Source organism: Eleutherodactylus coqui, chromosome 13, assembly GCF_035609145.1.
Source record: "Eleutherodactylus coqui strain aEleCoq1 chromosome 13, aEleCoq1.hap1, whole genome shotgun sequence".
NCBI classification, from domain to species: Eukaryota; Metazoa; Chordata; class Amphibia; order Anura; family Eleutherodactylidae; genus Eleutherodactylus; species Eleutherodactylus coqui.
Genome location: NC_089849.1, coordinates 27996299 through 28020726, shown reverse-complemented (window position 1 = coordinate 28020726; position 24428 = coordinate 27996299). Strand labels below are relative to the sequence as shown.

The 24428-nt window shown below is 45.1% G+C and overlaps 1 protein-coding gene across 1 annotated transcript in view; it reads right to left on the bottom strand.

Moving 5' to 3' along the window:
• The window catches only part of TANC2 (tetratricopeptide repeat, ankyrin repeat and coiled-coil containing 2), a 469518-nt gene extending 457155 nt beyond the window's left edge, over positions 1-12363 (bottom strand). Inside the window, exon 1 of the mRNA XM_066587526.1 lies at positions 12157-12363. The gene's annotated coding sequence lies outside the window, so the exon portion shown is untranslated. The remainder of the gene's footprint in view (positions 1-12156) is intronic.
• Between the last annotated feature and the right edge of the window lie 12065 nt (positions 12364-24428).

Sequence of the window (24428 nt, the reverse complement as noted above, 5' to 3'; positions counted from 1 at the left end):
CTGTGACGATTAGGGGATGAAGGATCATTTGTGCCTAGGGGTGTAACTATATGGATATGAGAGGATGTGGTTGCACCCAGGCCCAGGAGCCTTAGGGGGCCCATAAGGTCACTCTTCTCCATATAGGGAGCCCAGTACTATGAATAAAGCATTATAGTTGGGGGCCCTGTTACAGGTTTTGCATTGGGGCCCAGGAGCTTCACGTTACACCTCTGTTTGTGCCATAGATCCGATTCGAAGAGATGTGCAACTGATCTGCAAGAATTATTATGCTCACGTAAATAAGCAGATTAGCCGACGAATGAGCAAATATTGATAATTTGGTGCATTCAGGTGGGTCGATTATCGGGAAAACAACAATTCAGACCTAATCAGTCTGTGTAAATGGACCTTTAGGTCGCCTGCACACAGGCAGGTCGGACCGCGGGATTCCCACAGCGCAGTTTGACCTGGTGCCCGTCCGTTGACTCCAGCTTATGTGTCCAGCGTACTCTCCTCTGCTGTGAAGGTGCCAGCCGGAGCACCAGCCGGCACATGTGCAGTTGAGGGGACGCAGCGCCGTTGCTATGGCGATGGTGCGGCTCCTGTGGCGATTCAATTCGGTCAATGAAAGACGACTGTGTGTAGCCCACACAAAATCGCAGCATGCTGCGATTTCGCCCCCACAATGGCGAAATCACAATCAATTTCCACTCGTGGGCAGAAAATTGCTTTTTCTCATAGCATGCTAGGGGCTGGATCCACCCGTGGGGAGGAGGCCTTAAAAACTTTAGGTAAATAACTTCCTCTTCACTCATCTCATGACTTGCTACATCTAGGGGGTGCTCACACATTGCCCTGACTGTGAGGAACAGGAAGCAGCATTGATTCAAATGGGAGTGAAGCCGGCGCTGCTCCCGCTTCCTCTAACTATTTGTGGTGATGCCCGGCCCATTGCACTGACAGTAAGCAGGACAATCAGTTGTTGGACAGGAATCCCGAGCGGCAGACCCACATCCAGCAACTACTCTCTAGGGGACTGGTCAGCAGTTTAGGGGGGGGGGGGGGGGGGAAGGTCGAAATAGCCTTTTAACCCTTTGCAATTCAATTTTGGATTCAGGGTTTCCTAGGGGGTTTTCTCCCTCTGCCATTGTACATTGGCGCCATCTGCTGGCTAGAGCCAGTGCTGCAGTGTGGGACTTGCTGGAGAGGCCCCCCCTCCCCCAACAGAGCGGCCAGTAATCTACAGTAAGTATACCCCGCCGGACGTCTTCCGACATTGGAGCTGTACAGGCTTCAATCAGAATGTCTTTAGACGTCAGACAGCGGATTGGAAAGGGTTAATGCAGATTTTTAATGTGGATTTCATGCCTTTACTTGAATTAAACAGGAAACCTGCTGCAGACCTGCAATTAAAACTGCGCCATGCAGATTTTGGTGCGGACTTGCTGCGGATTTTGTCTGCTGTGGTTACATGTTAACACATTCTTATTCAGGAAGGCTGTATGGACTCTATACATTACAGGAAGCAAGTAATGACTGTCACATATAGGAGGTCGACCACAAGGCATTGGCTGTGTGGACCTTTCCAATGGATTTCGGGTTTCTGAGGCTAGAAGAATGTTAGTATCACAGATGGTAACTCGCCAAAGACACCGTAACAATCCCCAAGCAAATCTGCAGATAAACCCAACTGTAAGCTTATAGCGAGCGCAGCGCGCCCCTCGCACGTTTGTACTTACTAATTATGCCAGCAGTTGTTGTGACTGATAAGAGATTAGAGGCGCTCCTCACTTTAGAGTAGTAGTAAAAAAAAAAGAGATAATGTGCTTTGTGATTAGTAACCCAAGGCAAAAAAAACACAGCAGACATGGCCATAACCCCTGACAAAGCAGGCCTGTTTGCCCTCCACCGCCCGCAGCACCCACCGGGGAGAAAACCCCTTTTTCTGTCTAATATTGTTACGGTCTATTTACATAGGCAATTTTCATGTGATTTCTGTGCATAGAAGGTGAGTGGGGAGACTTATAAGGCCATTCATGCTCCTCTGGGTAATATATGCAAATAAGGGGGATCTCCCTTATTTCTTTGTATCTCACATTATTTTCAATGGATGTATTTACACAGCTGATTTTTTCATAGCTTCGATGCTGCCATTTTTCTCTATTTTTGGCCAAGGGGAGAAAGAAAAAAAAAATGCCATTTTTTTTATTTTTAAATCGTAATTTTTTATTTTTTCTACTGAAACGTGATTTTCAGGCATATGAACACCACATGTTCAGCTATGAGGTATTCCTCGTAAAACGCATCGTAAATGCGGGGGAGATCGCAGGTTCACAAGTGCGATATTGGTCTGAATTTCTTGGACCAATATACTCGTGCGTGTAAATACAGCCTTGTCTTGTTCCATTATCGCAGTATAGACCGTGCAAAAGAAAGAAGGTCCATCATATATATATATATTTTTTAATTTATAACATACAGTCTTATTAAATACTCCGATTGTGTGTTTATAGTTACAGATTACAAACAAGTTGGGGAAATTTTTTAAGTTAAATTAAAGGGATATTCCATTTGCGTAAAACTGCTGTCAAATGTTTTGAATGCTAATCAAGTGTTATTAAAGTCTGCAGTTGGTTCTGCCTTGTATTTTGTGTCCATTGCTCTATAAACCATCACCTTCTCCCGGTACTTCAGAAGTGTTTATTCCCAGGTTGCCGTGGAAACGTCCTGTAGATATTCCAGCTCTACAGGTCAGACTTGCTCAGTAGGAACAACCAGGGATATTTATTATTTTTTTTATATATTCAGCTCACAGGGCCGGATTGCTAACGAGTAACAGGGCAGTGCTGAGTGGGGACATATACAGGGGGGAAGTACAGAGTAGGGACTTGTGGTTTCAACTTTTTTACCTTTTTGTGTCCTACTCCATAGTTTTCTAGAAGTGGTATGAGACGCACAAATAGAAATTCCATCCTTTTGAATGGAGTTATTCACATGAACTATTCTTTTCCCATCATAGTGATGCTGCGAAGGTAAAAAAAAATTGCTGCATGTCCTAGTTTTTGGCTTCGTCTCGGAACGCCGCACCCATGGTTTTCAGTGGGACCTTAAAAAGACCTCACATGCATTTGCATGCCGTATGATGTAAATACGATAGGTTTCCTATTGAAAATAATGGGAAACACGATCCTCTGATGCGCGTGAAACACGTGCCTGAGGTTCGCAATTTCAGAAAAGTGATGCAAGATGTTTTTGAATGAAAAATGCCTTGCATCCACGTGTAAAACGCATGTTGGCAAGCGCAATATCGTGCTCGCCCTTGGGAATGGAGCGGAAACTTAAGCCAAGTCATAGCAGCCATATGGGTGCTCACAGACCTATAATCGCACTCATCTATGTAAATACAACCTAAGGCCACATGCACACGGGTAGGTCAGATTCCGCATGCAAGAGCCCGCAGTAGAATTCGACCATGTGCCTAGTCAGCATCCGCACGTACCTATATTTTCTTCTTTTCGGTACTGTGGATGGTCCGCATGGCTCGCCGCCGCACATGCGCAATCCCAATAGTTTTTTTCTTAAACTCCTGCTTTTGCCGCGGAATCCGCAGCCCGTCTGCAATGTCAATTGCAGACGGGCCGTGGGTTGGACCGCTTCCATTGACTTTAATGGAAGCAGTCTGTATGGAATCCGCAGGAAAATGGAGAATGCTGCAATTTTTCACCTGCAAGCGGAAACCGCAATTGGTTTTCGCTCATGTGCATGAAAAATCATCTTTGAGGCAAAATCCAGAGGCGGTCGCCTACTCCGGATTACGCAATTCAAATCCGCTCATGTGTATTCACCCTTAGGCTGGCTCACATGAGCGGGTTTTGCGCACGTAATACGCTGTACCAATCTGCCATAGGCTGTCATGTTGCCACTCAAAGGGATATTGCACGTAAGAAAAATCACAGCATGCTCTATCTTGGCATGTACTAGGCACACATACAAGATAGTGCATGGCGATTGGCAGCACGCAGCAACTACACAATGTCATTGCGTACATAAACCCAAGTACATCTCAGGTGCTCAGAATTGAGATCACATGACCCATTTGAGGAGGCGGCAAAAGTTTCAGATAGAGAGGAAGAACTAAACAAGGTAGTAATAGTTGGGGAGCTAGTTATAAAATAAATGAAAAGTCACCGGAGTGACTCTATGAAGACTAGTTTCTCTGCAAAGTTGCCTACATTTTTTATTTTACATACATAGGAGCAGCAAAAACATATTTGGGCTTATTTACTAATACTGTCTAAAGGTTAGACCGTGTTAAAATGCACCAAATTTATCGGAGCGGCTCTGCTGAACGATAAATCTATTGCATTCTAAAGGCCCATTTAAACCCAACCATTCTTATCAAAATTCGTTCAAAGCCGTCTTTTGAGCGAGAATAGTGTTTAAACGTGGGACCATTGTGCACGTTTCATCAACAATGAGCCTTATGGAGGACCATGCGCTGAGTTCTCAGCTGGTATCCCGCTCGGAGAACACAGCAGGAGTATGCAGAAGACAGCGCTCCAGCTGTCTTCTGTATACCCCGCTCGGAGCACTCAGCTGTATGCCAGCTGAGCGCTCCATGAACACAGCAGGAGTATGCCGAAGACAGCGCTCCAGCTGTGTTCTGTATACCAGCTGAGCACTCTGAACACAGCAGGAGTATGCCGAAGACAGCGCTCCAGCTGTCTTCTGTATACCCCGCTCAGAGCACTCAGCTGTATGCCAGCTGAGCGCTCCATGAACACAGCAGGAGTATGCAGAAGACAGCGCTCCAGCTGTGTTCTGCATATCCGCTCAGAGCGCTCAGCTATATACCAGCTGAGTGCTCCGAGAAGACAACAGCTGTATGCAGAAGATAACGGTCACTTACACACTTATGCAAAGTGAGTGCTCAAAACTGTCACTCAAACTGCCATTTGAGTGATCATCTTGCCGTGTAAATGCACACAATGATTATCACTCAAAAGATGGCTTTTGAGCGAATTTTGAGTGATAATCCTTGTGTCTAAATGGGCCCTAAGATTATCTAGTTTAAGATTAGACCTCCTATAAATTAGCTTAGTTTATGCCAAAAGTTGTGCCAAACTTTTGGCACAATTCAGCCACGCCCATTTTTCAGACAAGCACATAATAAATGTGGCGCAAAGCATGTAAGACAGTTTTCTGGCATCATTTGAGCCAGAAAATTGTCGTATTTTGAATAGTAAATAAGCCCCAATGTTGGTAAATTGTAATAATACTAGAAAGCTTTCTGTTTGCAACAAACTGCACACATTTTAATATATTGTCCACAGTGGAATACTAATCACAGTTCTATGACCCGATAATCATATCCAATTCATTTCAAGGAACACAATTACCATAATGCATAGGCTTCATATGCACCAACACGTCATTCCACTGGATGTACAATGTGATGCAGTTTGTGTTGATGTGATTAAAGGAACGGAGCTGCACCTATATTACAATACATGGGATGACCTTAGATGCACCCGCCCCGCCGGAAGCGGTGCCAGTAAATGTCACATTACTCCATAGGATATGGAAATCATAAAAATACTCTTCCGACCTCTGATTACATTCCAATTTATTTCTGTTTCGTTGGCTTTTTGATATTCCAGCATAGAAAAGCCTGTCTGCCATCCAGGAGGAGCCTGCAGTGTAGATCAATATGAAATATGTAGCAGATGCTGCTTATTCTTCCATCAGTACAGTACTTAAAAGAGGAAGCCCTTCACAAGCCGGACCCCAGAGCACCAATTATCCCAAGGTGCCTCACCGCTGGGACCTGGGCAATCGGCTTTTATCGAAGGGCAACTACTCAGCAACGGAAATGAAAGGACCGTTCTTGCAATCATGGATGCAGCTGGTTCTCCAGAGGGAAGTTGCTCTTTGAGGTGGCTCTCTGACTAACCTTACGGACGACCCATCGGCTCTCCCGACTTGTCCATCTTACTAAATACTTGTATTCCCCATGAAATAGCAACTCTGGAGCATCTTTTCTTAGACCTCTGCATTGCGCCATTCCTCCATTTTTCCTCCTGGAAATCTATGAATTGATATATTGGTGTCACCACTAGAGGGCATCTCTCTGCATATTGACACTAACCAATCAGGCCTAACCATAAGGCAGGATTGCACAGACTTCCTGAATTGTCAAAAGTTTGTGAATACTTTTATTACAGATGCAGCTTTTGGGCAGTATAGCCTTTTATCAAGCAAAACATCATAGTCCTGCGCAATTCCAAAGAAGCTGGTGGTTGAGTCTACTGGGCGATACTGGTGGGGTGTGAACGGGGAGCTACGGTCTCCTTTTACACCCCACCAGTATAAATTGTACTTCAATTATTCTGCGCCAGATGTGTTATACTGTGAACATCTAACACATCTGTAACAGAAGCAGGCACGAGCTTCGGCAAATTAAAAGTGTGTGTAATCCTGCTTTTTGGTTACTTCTGAAGGTCATGACGGTGCGACCTTGGCATTTTGCACCACGTCCGTACCAACTGGGGTAGTGTTGTTGCTTTAAGTGGCCATTCAATGCTGACAGGAAGATTGGGTAGGGACATGGCACCAAGGCGATTGGTGACGCCCAGCGGTCACTTTATTCATACTTTTCCAGGAGTGTGTAGATACAGGTGAGAGAAAGATTCCCATCTTTTCTCCATAGGGAGAGCAACCAGACGGTGAGTGAGGAGACTCAAAACACCATTCATGCCCCTCTGGGTAATATGCAAATAAGGGAGAGGGAATAAAAATTCCCAGTCATTGTTACAAGGCTTGTATGAAGAGTCTAACTTTGGCTTGCAGGAATGCTGCCTTGCAATAGGTGGTGCTGCAGAGGTATTAATCCATCTCCCTTATTGGCAAAACAATTGCAGCATGCTCTGTCTCTCGGCGTACCACGCAATGCAAGCCCTCTTCTTTTCTATTTCTGCTGGTCAATCTGGCTCTAGACAAGGTGGATGCTGGCTGTCTGCGATAGCAAACACCTACCTGCAACAACCATAACCAGTGCCGGCGTCGATCACGGCTGTTAACCCTCCAAATGCCATGATCGTTGTTGTGGGGTCCCAAATGGCCCCCTCACAATGAGATTGCAGGGTGCCGTTTGGTCGCCATGGCAGCTGAGTGGCTTCTGAAACCCTGCAGGGCTGCAATGAATAAATGCCTCCACAGACTGCCTGTCAAAATGCGGTATAATGTAATACTATGTGTTGCATTATACCGCATGAGCAGTCAGACGATCACAAGTTCAAGCCCCCTGTGGGGATATTTGGTATCGCTGTGTCCGTAAAAGCCTGATCTATGAAAGAAATATATTTTTTATCCTGCAAGGTGGGTGTCGTCAGAAAAGAAATACACAACGCCATAATTGCACTTTTTTGGTCCCCTCGTCTTCAAGAAAGAGAAAAAAAAAAACAAAAAAAAAAAACAAGCGATCAAAGAGTCACAGGAACGCTAAAATGGTACCAATAGAAACTATAGGACGTCCCACAAAAAACGAGCCCTCACACCCCTAGCTTGACAAGAATAATGTAAAAAACTATGGCTGGCAGAAAATAATTTATTTTTTCCGAAGATTTTACTTTTTAACAGTAGTATAGCAAACGTAAACTATATAAATTTGGTATTGTGATAACCGTACTGACCCACAGAGTAAAGTTATTTTTTCCGCAGTGTTTACGCCGTGCATTTTTTTCCTCATTGCACTCCATTTAGAAATGTTTTACGTTTTTCAGTGCGTTATATGGTACATTAAAAATAGTATCATTGAAAAAAACACAACACATCCCACAAAAAGCATGAAAGCGCAGAATTATGAAACCCATGCTTTTCGAAGGTTTCATTCCCATTTGCGATGTTTTCACTCCTGCAATGCTGCCTGCCCTATCCTTCTGCAATTTGCTCTTTTATCGCCCATGTTTTCCTATGGAGCCTTTGTTTTATCGCATTACAACGTACGAACTTGCGATTTTCATGCGACGCATTTTTAACATTAGAAACCACTACTGTCGACTATTGTGGGAGCGGCAGCCATGTGATATGCTTTCCCAAGAAAAAGCATCTCTGACACTCAGACATGTCATGAGCACATATGCGACTTTGCTGCGATTTTCCGGCGATGATATCGCAATCACCCGTGTGAACCTAGCTTAACGCTGCAGGCTAGCAAGCTGATATTACAGCTTTTTTCTGCTTCCAGAGGCTTAGAATCCTGCATGGAAAAAAAAAAGTATTAGGCTTCAATCACACAAGCGGTTTTGCGTGACTAAGTTAGCCGCGCAATAAAATCGTGACCATTAGAAGCAATGGTTTCCAATCTAATCATCCGGACGTACAACTTTTATCCGTGCAAAAAAAGGAAATCGGACCGAAAAATATAGCACATAAGCAACTGATTTCAGTAACCGAAATTTCCTGCGGCCAAAAAATATGGGTCTTGCACTATATCGTTGGAGCGAAAAACACTGGAGCCTCCATAGACTCCTATGAGAGCTGGAGGAAAAAAACAGGGAGGAAGTTAAGCTGCGTGCAACTCTGGGAAAAAAATGACAAGTGTCTGTATTTCAGTCACTAGGAGCATTTCTGTCGACCGAGGGAATTCTGATCAGCACATTTTTCGGCAATACTTCGCAACCGGGCGCGTGAATGGACTAGAAAACGTTATTTTAGCTCCGGACTTGTTCGCGTAAAATCGGCCAGTCACACGATTTTATTTTGCGGCTAACTTTGGAGCGATACGGACACTCGTGTGACACGTTGAATTGCGTATTTACTGCACCCCCTTCGTTTCAATGGGAGATTAAATGTGTGACATACTGCAAGCGATTTTGCACGCCTGAAATACGTGTTGCAAAAACGCTAAAGTGAGAGGCCCCATTGAAATTCATGGAGCCTTAGTGCTGCGTATTACACGCGCGAAGAAAATGCAGGTAATACACAGTAGAAAAAAAACAAAACACTTGCGTGAGTGGCCTTCGGCCGCTCTTACACTCACCGCCTTTTACCGCTAATCGCAGTACAGCGCTGCCATTGATTCCAATGAGGCCTCGTGCAGACCAGCGCTCTCTAATGAAGTTAATTGGCTGAAATCCACAGCATATCTGGCGTTATAATTAGCATACTGCAGATATAAAATCCGTACCACGCGTTAATTTCCACACAGATTTTGGGTAGATTTTCTCTGCGGCGTGTGAAAATCCTGCACAGAAAATCCATCGCATTTACAGTAGCAGCAAAGTGGGGAGATTTTCGAAATCTCATCTATGTGCTGCGGAAAAAGAAAAAACGTACAAAACCAGTGCAGAAATTGACAGGCGGTGTGGATTTTAAATCCACAGCATGTCAATTCTAGCACCGGATTTTTGATGCGGATTCCGCCTTTTCTAATGAGCCGAGTGAATTCCGCACCAAAAGGATCCCATTTTTGGGCAGACTTTCCGCTGCGGATCAACTGCTGCAAATCCGTCCCGTGTGGACATATAGCAACCAGAAGCGCAGTGTTTGGCTAAGAGGCTACAAGCTGGTTAAAGCTTGCAGTCCCAAAACTACAAAGAGAAGGCTGCTAAATTACGCGGTATGTAAAAGGCAGGCGCACAGCACATAGACAGCAGACAGAAGTGCAGCGTACGATCCATCATGTCTTCTGCTGTGGGAACCTGTAAAGCCTGCGGCCTCAAGAACCCATTCCCCGTGGCGGCGGCAGCCTGGGGTCACATGGAGTGCTACACACACTGACACATGTTCCTTGTCACACGCAGTCCCCGGTCCTCCCCTCCACAGTCTAATAGTACTCCGACCATTCCTAGACATTAGTGTAAATCCTCCTGCTGACAGAAGTGCTGACTAGCGTACAATGATGGAGCAGATCCCTGTGCATTACCTGCAGATCGCTGTACACCCTACTGCAGAGTCCAGAATACACTGCTCTACAAGCATTAAAGCCCAAGTCATGATCATTCCCATTCATAGAAACACTGCAGATGAGCCACATCATCACTGCTCCCTGCATGTGGATACATTGTGTCATGTGTAGCAGAGCCGTGTGTTACATTGTGTCATGTGTAGCAGAGCCGTGTGTTACAGTGTGTCATGTGTAGCAGAGCCGTGTGTTACAGTGTGTCATGTGTAGCAGAGCCGTGTGTTACAGTGTGTCATGTGTAGCAGAGCCGTGTGTTACAGTGTGTCATGTGTAGCAGAGCCGTGTGTTACAGTGTGTCATGTGTAGCAGAGCCGTGTGTTACAGTGTGTCATGTGTAGCAGAGCCGTGTGTTACAGTGTGTCATGTGTAGCAGAGCCGTGTGTTACAGTGTGTCATGTGTAGCAGAGCCGTGTGTTACAGTGTGTCATGTGTAGCAGAGCCGTGTGTTACAGTGTGTCATGTGTAGCAGAGCCGTGTGTTACAGTGTGTCATGTGTAGCAGAGCCGTGTGTTACAGTGTGTCATGTGTAGCAGAGCCGTGTGTTACAGTGTGTCATGTGTAGCAGAGCCGTGTGTTACATTGTGTCATGTGTAGCAGAGCCGTGTGTTACATTGTGTCATGTGTAGCAGAGCCGTGTGTTACATTGTGTCATGTGTAGCAGAGCCGTGTGTTACATTGTGTCATGTGTAGCAGAGCCGTGTGTTACATTGTATCATGTGTAGCAGAGCCGTGTGTTACATTGTGTCACTACCCAGCATTGTTTTGACACAGACATAACACAACACAAAAAGTGCTGGGAATGCAAGAAGCCATCCTGGAAGTGTCACCTATAGATCCTATAGGCCCGCTAGAGATTTACTAATGTAATGTCAGATTTCAGCATTAAATAGCAAATAAAGTTAGATTTATTCCAACACCATAGATTCTGATACTGCAAATGTCGTTACTTGTCTGCACCATACAAAGGAATTCAGGCTTGTTACACGATTTCGGGAAGTTCTTCAGCATTTTAGGCCACTCTCACACGCATGGGCAAAACACCGCAATTTTTAATCAGCGTTTCCTTACTATACCACGTTTGACAGCGCTTTTTACCGTACCCTATCATTGTGATGAGGTGCATTAAAAAGTGTGAAAATGCACCAAAATAGAGCAGGCAGCGCTCGAAAAGTACAGCGTTAGAAAAGGCCGCGTTCGAACGCAGGTCAGCGAAGTCCCATTGAGATCAATGGGAGCATTGTACCGCGATTACCGCAGCGTTTGGAATATGGTAAAAAGTGCATGTGTGAGTGGCCTGTCCATACTGTCTATGGACTGAATACAGAAAGCACACGGACCCACTGAATTTAATTGATGCATTCAGATATGGGGAGAGACATCACCCAGTACTGCGCTCGAGACTTCCATAACCATTCCGCCCGCGCTGCAGTACCGCGACATTACTACATGACCGGCAAGTCCAGACCAGGAACCCCACAATATCCACTCCTACAGGATGCCCAATGTATATAGTATATACTATAGTAGATAGGTGAACACTTTAGATAGATACATACTGTATACAGATGCATATTATACACTAGTGCACTCATGTAGATGCATATAGGTGAACAGTGAATATAGGTGTATATAATGTATGAAGGTGCATATTTTATACACTATGGATGCACATTGTAGATAGATGAACACTTTATATATAAACACACTGTATATACTATAGATGCATATTGTATACTAGTGCACACTTATGTAGATGCATATAGGTGCGCAAGGAATAGAGATGTATATAATGTATACAGATGCATATTATATACTTGCACACTCATGTAGATGCATATAGGTGCACAATGAATATAGATGTATATAATGTATGTAGGTGCATATTTTATACACTATGGATGCACATTGTAGATAGTATATACTATAGGCTCATATTGTAGATAGGTGAAGACATTACACATACTGTATATACATATTGTACACTAGTGCACACTTCTGTAGATGTATATAGGTGCACGGTGACTATAGATTATATAGGTGTGTAATGCATGTAGATACACATTTCCTACCCTATGGCTGCAGATTGTATATAGGTGCCCCTGTCTATAGGGGCTGGTGCGGCACACATGCAGCTCTGCAGGTGACAGTATGGACACGATGGTGGCGCCATACATGTGCTCTGCAGTGTCCGCCGTGCTCGGCTCTCTCACCTGCAGCCGCCGCCGCCTCCACGTCTCCCGGCGGTGTCCTCAGCCTCCTCCCCAGGCCGGCTCCCTCTGCAGTACTGGGAACCGGCCGTGGCAATGTGACAGCCCGCCCCGGGGCCTCCCCACGTCCGGAGCTGCCGGCCCTCCTCCTCCCGGCACCGAGCCTCTTTTCTCCGGTCCGTCCTCACCTCCGCCAGATACTAGCGACCCTCCAGCCGCACCGAGCCGCCGACAGCCAGCACCTCTGTGGCCCCGCCCACCACATTACATATTCACGAGCTCTGACACGTGGACACGCCCCCTGCTTCTGATCTGTGAATCAACCGCGCGATCAGGTCCCGACCTGCCGAGTATACAGTCAGTGTCTGTGTATATAACACACCTAGACGGGAATGTACACAGTGCAGCACAATCACATGAGTGTCCCATGAAGGTTTCCCATATAAACTCCCAACCCGATGTGTGATTACAAATTATTGTAAATGTGTCATGTATCATCAGGGGTTAATACCCTGCTTCCCCGAAAATAAGACAGTGTGATATTAATTTTTGCTCCAAAAGATTTCACTTTTTTACATGTATTACTGCCTGGACACTATTTAAATTGAGTTTTTTTAATTAATTGTAACTAGGGCTTAATTTTGGAGTAGGGCTTATAGCTCAAGCATCCTCAAAAATCCTAAAAAAATCATTCTGCATCCTCAAAAAATCCTGAAAAATCACACTAGGGCTTATTTTAGGGTGGGGTCATATTTTCAGGGAAACAGGATATATAAAGCTGATCAATGTTTAAAGCGAACCTGTACCCGGGAAAATCACTTTAAATTTGTTGCCATAGAGTTTCGTAAAATACGCTGAATTTTCACAGTCTGAAAATGTGCATATTTATTGCGCATTTGGAGTGTCTTGAGTTTTTTTGCTCGCGCAAAAAAAGCTAGGTGGTCCCATAGATTTCTCCAGCCTTCATGCGTATTTACTGCATCTTTAGGACATCCCTATGGCTTTAAGGCCGCTTTCACAAGGCCAACTAAATTGTGTGATTTTCTTGCGTTGTGACGGCGCTACAAATCGCATGTATTTGAAGCCCCTGCTTTCCAACGGGTTCCTTCCCATTAGTGATGTTGGGTAGACCGCTACATTGCAAGAAAAGAAAAATCGTTGCATGCTCTATACAGGCGCGATTTGCGATATTTTGTGGCCCATGTTTCTCTATGGAGCCTTCCTTTCTGTTGCATCCCATGAAATTGCGGGTTTTTGTGAGGCGCGATGCAACTTTTACAGTAGGAAGTCCTATTGTTTGTCCCTAAAATAAGCCCTACCTGTGTAAAAAACCCCAATACATTACCTAACAGGCGCTGTCCACTCCACCGCACTTCTCCTCCACAGCTTCGGCACTGGCTTGTAGTCTTCAGCCAGCGCTTCCTGGTCAGTGAGTTAAAAAATCCCGCCTCATCCAATCACTGCAGTGCTCGATGAACCAATCACGGACATCTCATTGAATGACTGTGATTGGTTCTCGAGCGCATCGGGTCAGCCAATCACTGTATCGCTCGATGAACCAATCAGAGTCAGCACTTCCTGGAGGCGGGATTTTTGAACCCCTGACCAGGAAGCGCTGGCCGAAGACTACAAACAAGTGTGGCGGAGCTTCAGGAGTAGAAGTCTGGCGGAGTGGACCGCACCTGTTAGGTAATGTATTGTTTGGGTTTTTGTTTTTTTAATTTAATGCAGGTAGGGCTTATTTTCAGGGTAGTACTTATATTTCAAGCCCCACCAAAAATCCTGGCAAAAGAGCGCTACAAAGTCGTGCAACTTTGTAGTGCCACAAAATCACTACAAGAAAATGCAGTGATATCCCATAGAACACAGTTGCGATATCACAAATTTCTCTCGGTGATATCGCTGTCGTCCGTGTGAAAGAAGCCTAAGAGCTTCTTCACACAGGTGTATGTGCAGCTATGCTCGCCGCTACGGCGCGTGGTTACTCATGAACAAAGTAAAAATCTTATTTTTTTTTTTACCTTTTAGGCCGCCTGCAGACAAGCGGGTCGGATCCGGCAGCGAGAATTCTCGCCGCGCGATCCGACCCGAGCGCCAGCAGGGACGAGCGCGTACTCACCCGCGCCTGGCGGCCCCGGCTCTTTCATGTGCCGGCTGCCGCGCAGCCGGCGCATGCGCAGACCGGAGCCGGCGGCCGGGTGAGTGCGTGCCCCGCAGAAAATTAGGACATGCCGCGGTTTGTTTGCCGTGCGAGATTTCGCGCGGCCAAACCGCGGCCGTCTGCATAGGAGTGCGTATTTTAATGCACTCCTATGCAAACCTTCAGCGGCGGAAATCCCGCGGGAAATCCCGCGGCGGGATTTCCGCTCGTGTGCAGGCGGCCTTAAACATAGTGCTATTTTTCTGCATGAGTTTGAAAAAAAAGTGGGAAAATAGTGGGAAAACGGGCAAGAATATCGCTGGTGCAAAGGAAACCATTGAAATCACGCCTGTCTCTTTAAGCCCTAATTGGTCATTGCAGTCCGTAACACGGACCAAAATAGGACATGTGATAATTTTTTGTCAGACACCTAAAAAACATGTCTGCATACCCCAATGCAAATCAGTGGGCTTTAAACTGTCCGTATTATGCGTATAAACAATACGCAGCGCAAATAATAATCTTTATTTGTCAACTTATTCCGCAGCGCTTTCGAGGCACACGGGGAACACAAACAATAGGAAAATTACAGAAACTACAAAAGTTACATGTGGCATTCAATTATTTAGAAACAGAGGGGGTGGGGTGATACAGAAGGTACAGGGACAGAAGGTGGAGCGAGGGGGAACACAGCAATGTGATGATAACATGTGATATATAGTTTTTGGGACACAAACTGGGTGAGGGTAGTACAGGAGGTGCGGGGCAGGAAGGGTATATGATGGGCAAAAGTGGAAGGCCATAGGACGGGGCAGGGGGCATATTCTGGGGGTGGGAGACTAGATCAGGAGCCTTGGTACGCTTCTTTGAAGAGGTGCTGTTACGTTCGTGTGGGCAAATTAGCACCGGGCCCACACGAACATGACCCGAAAGCACGGGTTTAGAGAAACACCAGGTGAACTACCACAGATATACACCTCTCCCTATCTACTACCAGGTTAAGTGACACGGACCTACCTGAGCGGGGACATCGCCCCTATAAAGGGTGGCCCAGCGGTCTTCGGATCTGGGCCCTTGCTGCTCCTAGGAACCATGCACCCAGGATAGGACACACAAACATGCCACCACAACAGGGACAACTGGACAGAGTAAGCTGACACACAGAGCCGGAATCACACCATACAGCAGCCAAAATGCAACCACTAGTAGCAGGTGTTAAGCTAGAAATGCCAGGTATTAGTTGACATTTTGATCAAAATATGGAAGCTAGCGAGCCACATCACAGCTCCTGGCTATACCGCTAGTCCCTACACTAACCAGGAGTCCAGCGTCACCCACCTTTCTTGCAGCGACCACACATAGAACCTGTTCACACCACAAACGGAGACAGAATGAGCACTGAACAGGACTGTCCACACCGGATGTCCGGCCACCTGCACAAACACTGGACAAGACAATGTTCACAGACCTAACATATATACAGGCATTCAAGACTACAAACCCTAGAGAGAAGAGATACCAGAATCCTCCTACAGAGGGGATAGTGAATATATATGCAGAAGACCCATGGGGATTGGCTGGCAGGAGGAACTCCACACCGAGCCAGCTCAATTATCCCACACCTGTGAAGGTGTGCTCCTGGAACCCTGTAGTAACACAGATCCCAGCAACACAACCTGACAGGTGCGGAACTTCAGACGCACCTTAAGGGCGTATTTAGATGACAGTATATTGGCTCGGTTTTCAAGCCGAGCCGATATACGGTGTCCTTGTCTGCAGGGGGGTGGAGGATGGAAGAGCCAGGAGCAGGAACTGAACTCCCGCCCCCTTTCCGCACCTTGCCACTATTTACAATAGGAGGGGGCGAAACAGGGGCGGAGCAAAGTCTCGATGCTTAGCTCCACCCCATCCTGCCTCTCCCATTGCAAATGGTGGCGAGGGGCGGGAGCTCAGTTCCTGCTCCTGGCTCTTCTATCCTCCCCCCCCCCCTGCAGACAAGGACACCGTATATCGGCTCGGCGTGAAAACCGAGCCAATATACGGTCATCTAAATAAGCCCTTAAGGTGCGTCTGAAGTTCCGCACGTCGGCGATTGTTCGGAGGTTTTGGGGTAGAGCGTTCCGAAGCATCGGTGCTGTTCTAGAAAAGTCTTGGAGGCGAGTATGTGAGGTTCGTATTAGAGGGGGGGGGGGGTTTAGTCTGAGTGTGTTAGCAGAGCGGTGCGCGCGGGATGGTTGCTATATGGACAGGAGGGGGGTGATGTACGGTGGCGCGGCACCATGGAGAGCATTGTTTGAATTGAGTTCTGTAGTGGATGGGCAGCCAATACAGCGACTGGCATAGAAACAGCTGCATAAGAAGAGGAATCTAGCTGCTGCATTTAGTATGGATTGGAGAGGAGCGAGTCTGGTGGGGGAAGGCCAATCAGCAGCGAGTAGCAGTAGTCGAGTCGGGAGTGGATGAGAGCCACAATGAGTGTCTTTAGCGGGTCTGTGATGAGGAAGGGACAAATTTTAGCAATATTCCTGAGGTGCAGGTGGCACCCGAAATAGTGAATGAGCCCTTCTGCATGTGAACCACATGCAATTTTTTGACACACAAGAAAATCTGATGTAACTGATGCAAATTGCGCATTTCTTGCACAAAAACACATCACACAAGCAAAAAAAAAAAAATCACAGAAATCGCATGTAAAAATCAGTCTTTCACTGACTTGCATCGCAATTGCCCACATAAATAAAGCCTTAGGCCGGCTTCGCAAGGGCATAAGCACATTTATGTGCTCATTTGTGCGATGGGCGTTGCGCCTCTGCATACATTTGTGCAGGTTTAGCTGTATTTTTTGCAGGCGCATGTCATGTGTATTTATACACGCAGGAAAACACACAAGCACACGCCTACTGATTTCAATGTTGAATTCGTTTAATATGTGCTGTTTGGGCACAATATGCGTGAAAATAGAACATGCTGCGTATGTTTGTGTGAATGAAATACGTGTGCAAAATACACTTATGTGAATAAGCCCATTGAAATCAACACGCAAGGAGTACTATTCAGTGCGTATTACACGCACACTGTTACCATGAGGCCGGTCAGGGACCACGGGTGGCAGTGGTGTGGTTCGCCACAGCACTCTGGGATGGTGTTGTGGCTACGTTCAGGTCGGCAGGCGCGGCGTGTGGCGCACGCGTGCTCTACCTCTGTGAGTTATAGTGGCTGGCTGGGCGCTCCAGTCAGCCGGATTGATTGGTCTCCGCCCTAGGGGCGGAGACTCCCGAATATAGTTTGGCAGTTGCCAGTTATTGGTTCCATTCCCTGTGTGTCTGACTTCAGTCCTGCTCCAGTGAAAGTTACCTTGTCGCTACCTGTGTTCTGTGGTTTTCCTGTCGTGTTGGTTTATTCTATCGGCCTAGCCTATCGGTACTAGTAAGTCGTCATCTGCATAGGTACGGCGGTTCCTATCCTGCCACTAGGCAGCGTAGGGTCAGTGGTGGCAGCCTGGACCTGTCCACCTTTGGGGCTACCTCCAGGAAGGGACATTGGCATGGGTGAGGGTCAGGGAGTCCTGTGCCGTGTGTACCTGTGCACACTACTAGTACTGTAACACACACACATTTTGTACCCACAATATGCTGTGCAAATGCTTTCGTGCAAATACGCCCCTAGGGCTTTTCATGGGGTCGTATTTACGCTCTGTACTACGCACATTTTTTTATGCTGCATCCCCAGAGATTTACATTGAGGTATTCAAACATGTATTTCACACGTGAAAAAACATGCAAGTGTCCTACTTTGGTCCGTATTACGGAATAAAATAGCCCGGTGCGGTCAATGAGATTGTGTAAATACACAGTGAATACTCAGGATACATGTGTGGCTCACGCAGATTCCATATTGTAATGCAATGTACGATTCCATCTAATATTCTCATTGTTAGGATATAACTAAATGCCAATAAAAATTTTTTAAAAAAGATCCATGTGTATTCACACGTTAAATCAATGGGGGTGGGGGGGCTTTGCAATTGGGTCCAGATACGCAGAGAAGACAGTTTTGGTTGATAAATTCTCTGCATAGTCACAGATGGAAACTAAATACGCCCATGTCAATGAGCCCTTACTTTGTTGTTAACGCGTCAAATATGCAAATACGCTGTTTCAGGCCAAAGAGGTGGTGGGATCCTTTCTCAGAGTCGGCACGTCACAGCAGACACCCAGCCGCACCTCCCATTCGCTGCCTGCCCCTATATGATGAGGTCTGTGCTAGTTAGGCTGAAATCTCGCACACGCATTATGCGTCCCTCCAGCCACGTCTTTGGTGAATTCAAGGTGTATGCACCTTGCTTTACTGCACATGCGGGAAAGATGTTGCTGGAGAAGTGCACGGAGCGGTCACAAGATTTTAGCGCTACCAGCACTGATGTCAATACACGGGGAGGCTACGAGTGGAAGGAGAGGCCAGGTTTCTGCTGGGACACACTGACTCCAAGGGTTGATAGCGTTGTCTCTTTGATTCGAGATGGTGTTGCAGATTCAGGATACAATGCAGGAGAAGGAGTTACAAAAATATGCAATATTTATTTAAAACAGAAAATTGCAAACAAATGCTATTATATTAGCAAGAACACAATCTGACTAAATCCTAGGATTAATACTTTATGCTTAACCTCCCAGTTATAGACAATTAAAATGATACTTCATTAATTTTCAATTAAAATGAGACAAACCAACATACAACACACTTCTAGTCTCCACTTAATACTCACTGAGTGGTAGAGACCTACTTCAACATCTAGAATTTACTCTGATTGTAAACTGACATGATCAAATTCCATATACTACCCTGTTTCCTTGAAAATAAGACAGACATAGCATGACTGTCCAGAATTTTTGAGGATGCAAAATGATTTTTCAGGCTTTTTGAGGATGCTTGAAATATAAGCCCTACTCCAAAATTAAGCCCTGCTAACAGTTAATTAAAAAAAGTCAATTTAAATAGTGTCCAGGCAGCTATACATGTAAAAAAGTTAAACCTTTTTGAACAAAAATTAATATAAGACACTGTCTTATTTTCGGGGAAACACGGTACAAGCCGCTATCTAAGATAAAGGATTTTTAGAACAGTAAATTATCAGATTACACTTCCTGAGAAGGTTCGACGCGTTTCTACGTCTGATGGTGACGTTTCATCAGGAACCTTATTTGCTATAGAACTAGTTTACAATAAGAGTCCTGACTGCATTCCAGAGCTCGTTATTTGGCTGATTATGCAATCATAATAATTCCAGCAGTCTTAAAAAAAAACTTGTCATGGCCTTAATTGCCATTTTTCTTTTCTGAGCCTGACATAGTTGTGATATAGAGAACAAGCCCTCTAGTAATTCTAGATATGGAAGTAGGTCTCTACCACTCATTGAGTATTAAGTGGAGACGGTCTATAAGTGTGTTGTATGTTGCGATCAAACAATAGCCAGTTTAAGTTCAAGTCCCCTATGGAACTTTAAAAAAAAAAAAAAAAAGATTGTTTGCTTGTTTTCTTAGTAGAAGAACTAAAAGGTAGTTGAAGTTAACCCCCCTCCCTTTTTCCAGTTATGTCACCAAAAATATAAAAAGTTTAGTAGCAACATTCCTCATTAAAATATCACATTATCGATCCTGCACAGTGAAAGCCATCAGAAAAAAAGTATACTCAATGCCAGAATTGCGCTTTGTTAGTCCCCCGACATCAGAGAAAATATAGAAGAAAAAGTGATCCAAAAGTTGAAAGTACCCCCAAATTGTACCAATAGAAGCTACAGATCACCATGCAAAAAACAAGCCTTCACCGATCACATTTTTTTTTAAAGTTACGGGGGTAAAAAGATGGGGCAGAAAGAAATTTTTTGTCTTTTAAAGGATATTTTATGTTTCTAAGTCGTACTACATGAAAAAAAACATACAAATTTGGTATCATTGTAATCATACTAACCCACAGAATAGAGAGAACATCATTTTTACAGCTTTATGAACATCGTAAAAGCAGACGCTCATCAAAGATTGCGCAGTTGCATTTTTTTCTCCATTTCTCCCCACTTAGCAATTTGTTACAGTTTTCCAGTACATTATATAGTACATCAAATGAAAAATTACAACTCCTCATATAGCTCATATCTATGTAACTGCAAAAAATTTTTTTTTAAAAAGATATGATTTTTTTGAAAGTGGGGAGGAGAAAGAGAAAAAGGGCTGCAGGAGGAAGGGGTTAACATGAAAAAATAACAAGGTCAGAAAAAAAAGTTGTAGTAATGCTGCAAATAGATCCGTCCTGTGGAACATAAATATAAATCACACAACCTTATGTACAGTTCATCTTTAAAAGGGATTAATGCTTTACTTCCAGCAATGCAGTCCACTTACGACACGAAGCTTGAACCTTAGCTTATACGTTTGTATTACTTAGGCTTGCCCTTTGTATCCTAACTCAATTCATATCTGCAAGCAATGTATTTTCTGGATAAGTTTGATGTAAAAGTACTTTGATGTATTGCTTTCTACGCAACGGGCCTGTTGGTTACTAAGTCCCTATGATGTGCACACCCAGCGGCTTTACAGAGACCGGCCTCACTTACAAGTTGTTGCTCACAAACATTCTGGTGTCTCCCGGGTCTTGAGCCATTGCTCTACATCCCAATTCCGTGCTCTCTATGGTGTCCATGTTGCTCTAGCACCGGGGACCCAGTGCTCACTTATCAGTACTGCAGCAACTTTTTTGCAGAATTTCCAGCAGCAGGCTTGCTCAATACAACAGTCCCTGCGCTCTCCTGCTTGTGGCATAGCAATAATTCTTTTTATATGGCGCTTGTAGTGCAAGAGAGAGTTTCGGGTCATTCAGGAGGGGGGGGGGGGGGGGGAGCAAAGCTTCCTGTCTTCAGCGTACTAACTTTCTTGCACTTCCTGGGCCTGAATTCGCTGCCGTGCACCTGAATGTGGCGCATGGCTCTGCCTTACTTTGCCTCGCTTGCTGCTGTCTTGACTGACAAAGGGCTGCAGTACAATAAAAAGCACCCTAGAGCCGCTGTAACAGTAAAAGGGGAGAATTTTTGGTCATGCTAAATGGCATTTTTTGTGTATACGCATGTTTGGCCTGCTTGCGTCGTGCCCCATTAACACTATGGCGGTGATTTTAAAACAAGTTCTCTGGTGACAGGTTCCCTTTAGCGACTATTCACTGGTGGAATTTGGCCGCAGGACACACTTCTACCTTGATGCAGATTTTGATGCGGAATTAAAAATGGCTTAATTCTGCCTGCAATTCCACATCAAAATACACATGTAGCCGTACAGATTTAGGTGCGAAATTCTGCAGTGGCGGCTTTAACTGTTTGTTGTAGTAATTCCTGCCCATGCTGAAGCCGAGAATGGTGTAAAATAACAAAAGTAATAATGTGACCTTATTAATCCACTGCCACTCCGATGCCGATAGAACACATGAAAGTCACCATATTACAAGGCAATTTCAAATCACAAAGCCATAGTAGAATTTGGGAGTACAAGTTTATAACCACCTTGGACACTTTCAACACAGGCCTAAATTCTTCAAGAGGATTCATGCGTGACTGGGAAGTATGAGAAATCTATAGCACAGATAACATGCTGGCCTGGTGATCCCCTAACACTAATTCAGAGACCATAAAGTTTCCATATCCCTTATCAGTGGACTAATTAAGTATTTATTTCTCTATTCATCCTGTTCTGGTATTTTTTAAGTGCAAATTAATGACATCATGTCTGTGCCTTGTCACAAGTATGTGTCATATATATATATGCATGTGTCTTCAGATCTATTCCATAAGCCTGGGGAAGAACCCCGAGTAGGTTTGAAAGCTTGCTATAACATCATGTATTTTTGTTGGCCATTAAAAAAGTTATGATATCGGCAAGATCACTTGGTTTCTCTTGCTGGGAACAATCACATATAAATTAAAGTAATGGACTCATGCGGAAGGCGATGCTGACTTTGGAATGCCTCTCTTGTACTCGGGTTCTTCTCAGTTCCTCTAATTTCAATCCGCAAAGCTGCCACTCCAGCATCCTGCAGACCTCTTGGGGGTGCACTCATAATGAGAAAACTAAGTCCATAATATGAAAGATAAAATGTGGCCATCTAGTATCCATATGCAACTGGCCTACGGCTATCTGAGTCAAAACCTGCAGGTAACACATGGATTCTGATGCAGACTTTACTGAAGATTTCAACCTCTCTCAGTTGAAGAGGTGCAATCCGCACAAAAAATCCACAGCCTAAATAGACATGCTGTAGCTTTACAATCCACCCCACAGGTCAATTTACGTAATATCATACCTTAAGGGCCCGTTAACAAATAGTGGAATTGGTGTGGATTTTCTGCAGTGGAAATCTGTCAAAAGCTATTTCACACCGCTTGTGCAGATTTTGACCCGAATCCACAGCAAACTTCACCCCTGTAACTGAGTGAAATCTGCTGCAGATCCGTGTTAAAATCCGCACCAAATGTGGCAGATTTTGAATTGAATTTTGGTGCAGATCCGCTACATCTGAAGTACCCTAAGTGCTTAAACGGACGAGAGCATGTGCAAATACGCTCACCGCTACGGAATGTATTTCCGCATGAACAATTCAAAATTCTTTTTTCTTTTTACCAGGATAGAGAAGCCTGTCTTTTCTCACACTGAGTCAAATCCCTCTAGTCAAAATGAAACCATTAAAATCAATGGTTTAATTTTGTCACGTTATGAAAACGCTGCCATGTGTTTAAGCCTTAAAGGGGTTGTCCCGCGCCAAAACGGGTTTTTTTTTTTTCAACAACCCCCCCGTTCGGTGCGAGACAACCCCGATGCAGGGGTTAAAAAAGCAAACCGCACAGTGCTTACCTGAATCCCCGCGCTCCGGTGACTTCTTACTTACCGGTTGAAGATGGCCGCCGGGATCTTCTCCCTCGGTGGACCGCAGCTCTTCTGTGCGGTCCATTGCCGATTCCAGCCTCATGATTGGCTGGAATCGGCACGTGACGGGGCGGAGCTACCAGGAGCCGCTCTCCGGCACGAGCGGCCCCATTCAGAAAAGAAGAAGACCCGGACTGCGCAAGCGCGTCTAATCTGGCGATTAGACGCTGAAAATTAGATGGCACCATGGAGACGGGGACGCTAGCAACGGAACAGGTAAGTGAATAACTTCTGTATGGCTCATAATTAATGCACGATGTACAGTACAAAGTGCATTAATATGGCCATACAGAAGTGTATAACCCCACTTGTGGACGCTGCGGCTGCGTTATCCATAGCAACGCTATGGAAAGCCTTCACTGCATTACCAGCGGCCAGATTATCGCCGCGGGTAATGCAATGAATAAGGCTGGATTCACAAACAGCATTTTGCAACATTCTTCATGGTGATTTCATTGCCAATTTCAATGACCTTTTTTGTTCTGGCAGAATTATTTCGACTCCTACTGGAATTTATGCCACAACGGATTGCTGAAGTTCTGAAGGCCATGGGAGGTACAATGCGCAGCTACGGTAGATAGATGGGGGGGGGGGGGGGGGGGGAGGAATCTGTATTACAGGGGTTTTCCATAAGCAAAAACTTTTGGTAGGTCACTGGATGTCTGCTGGCAGGGACCCCTGCCGATCAGCTGATTATATGTTGCTATGGACAGCCACAGCTGTCAAAGAGGTGCCCTCAGCTTGGCGACTCGTTTTCGTATAGCAATTCTCTCCACTTCAATGGGAGAGCGTTGCAATGCCAAGCCAGACCACAAGGTTTCCCAGTTCTGGCAGCCTGTAACAGCTGATTGGCAGGGGTCCCAAGCAGCAGATCTTCACCAGTCTGTTACTGGTGACCTGTTCCAAGGCTAGATCACCAATGGTTTTGCTTCTAGAAAACCGCTTTAACGTAACCATTTAGTGTATTTTCCTGTGCACTAATACAGATTTAGTATACTTCTACGTATAGAAGTCATTTCCTTCCATTCATTTATTTCTGGATGACATATACGGTAGGTAAAAATCTTGTTCTGCTGGGTATTGGATTAAATTAGATTATTTTTGCATGCTATTGTTATCAAAACATTCAGGAATATTTTTTTTATTGCATCCCACAGACTCTCATTGACTGACAC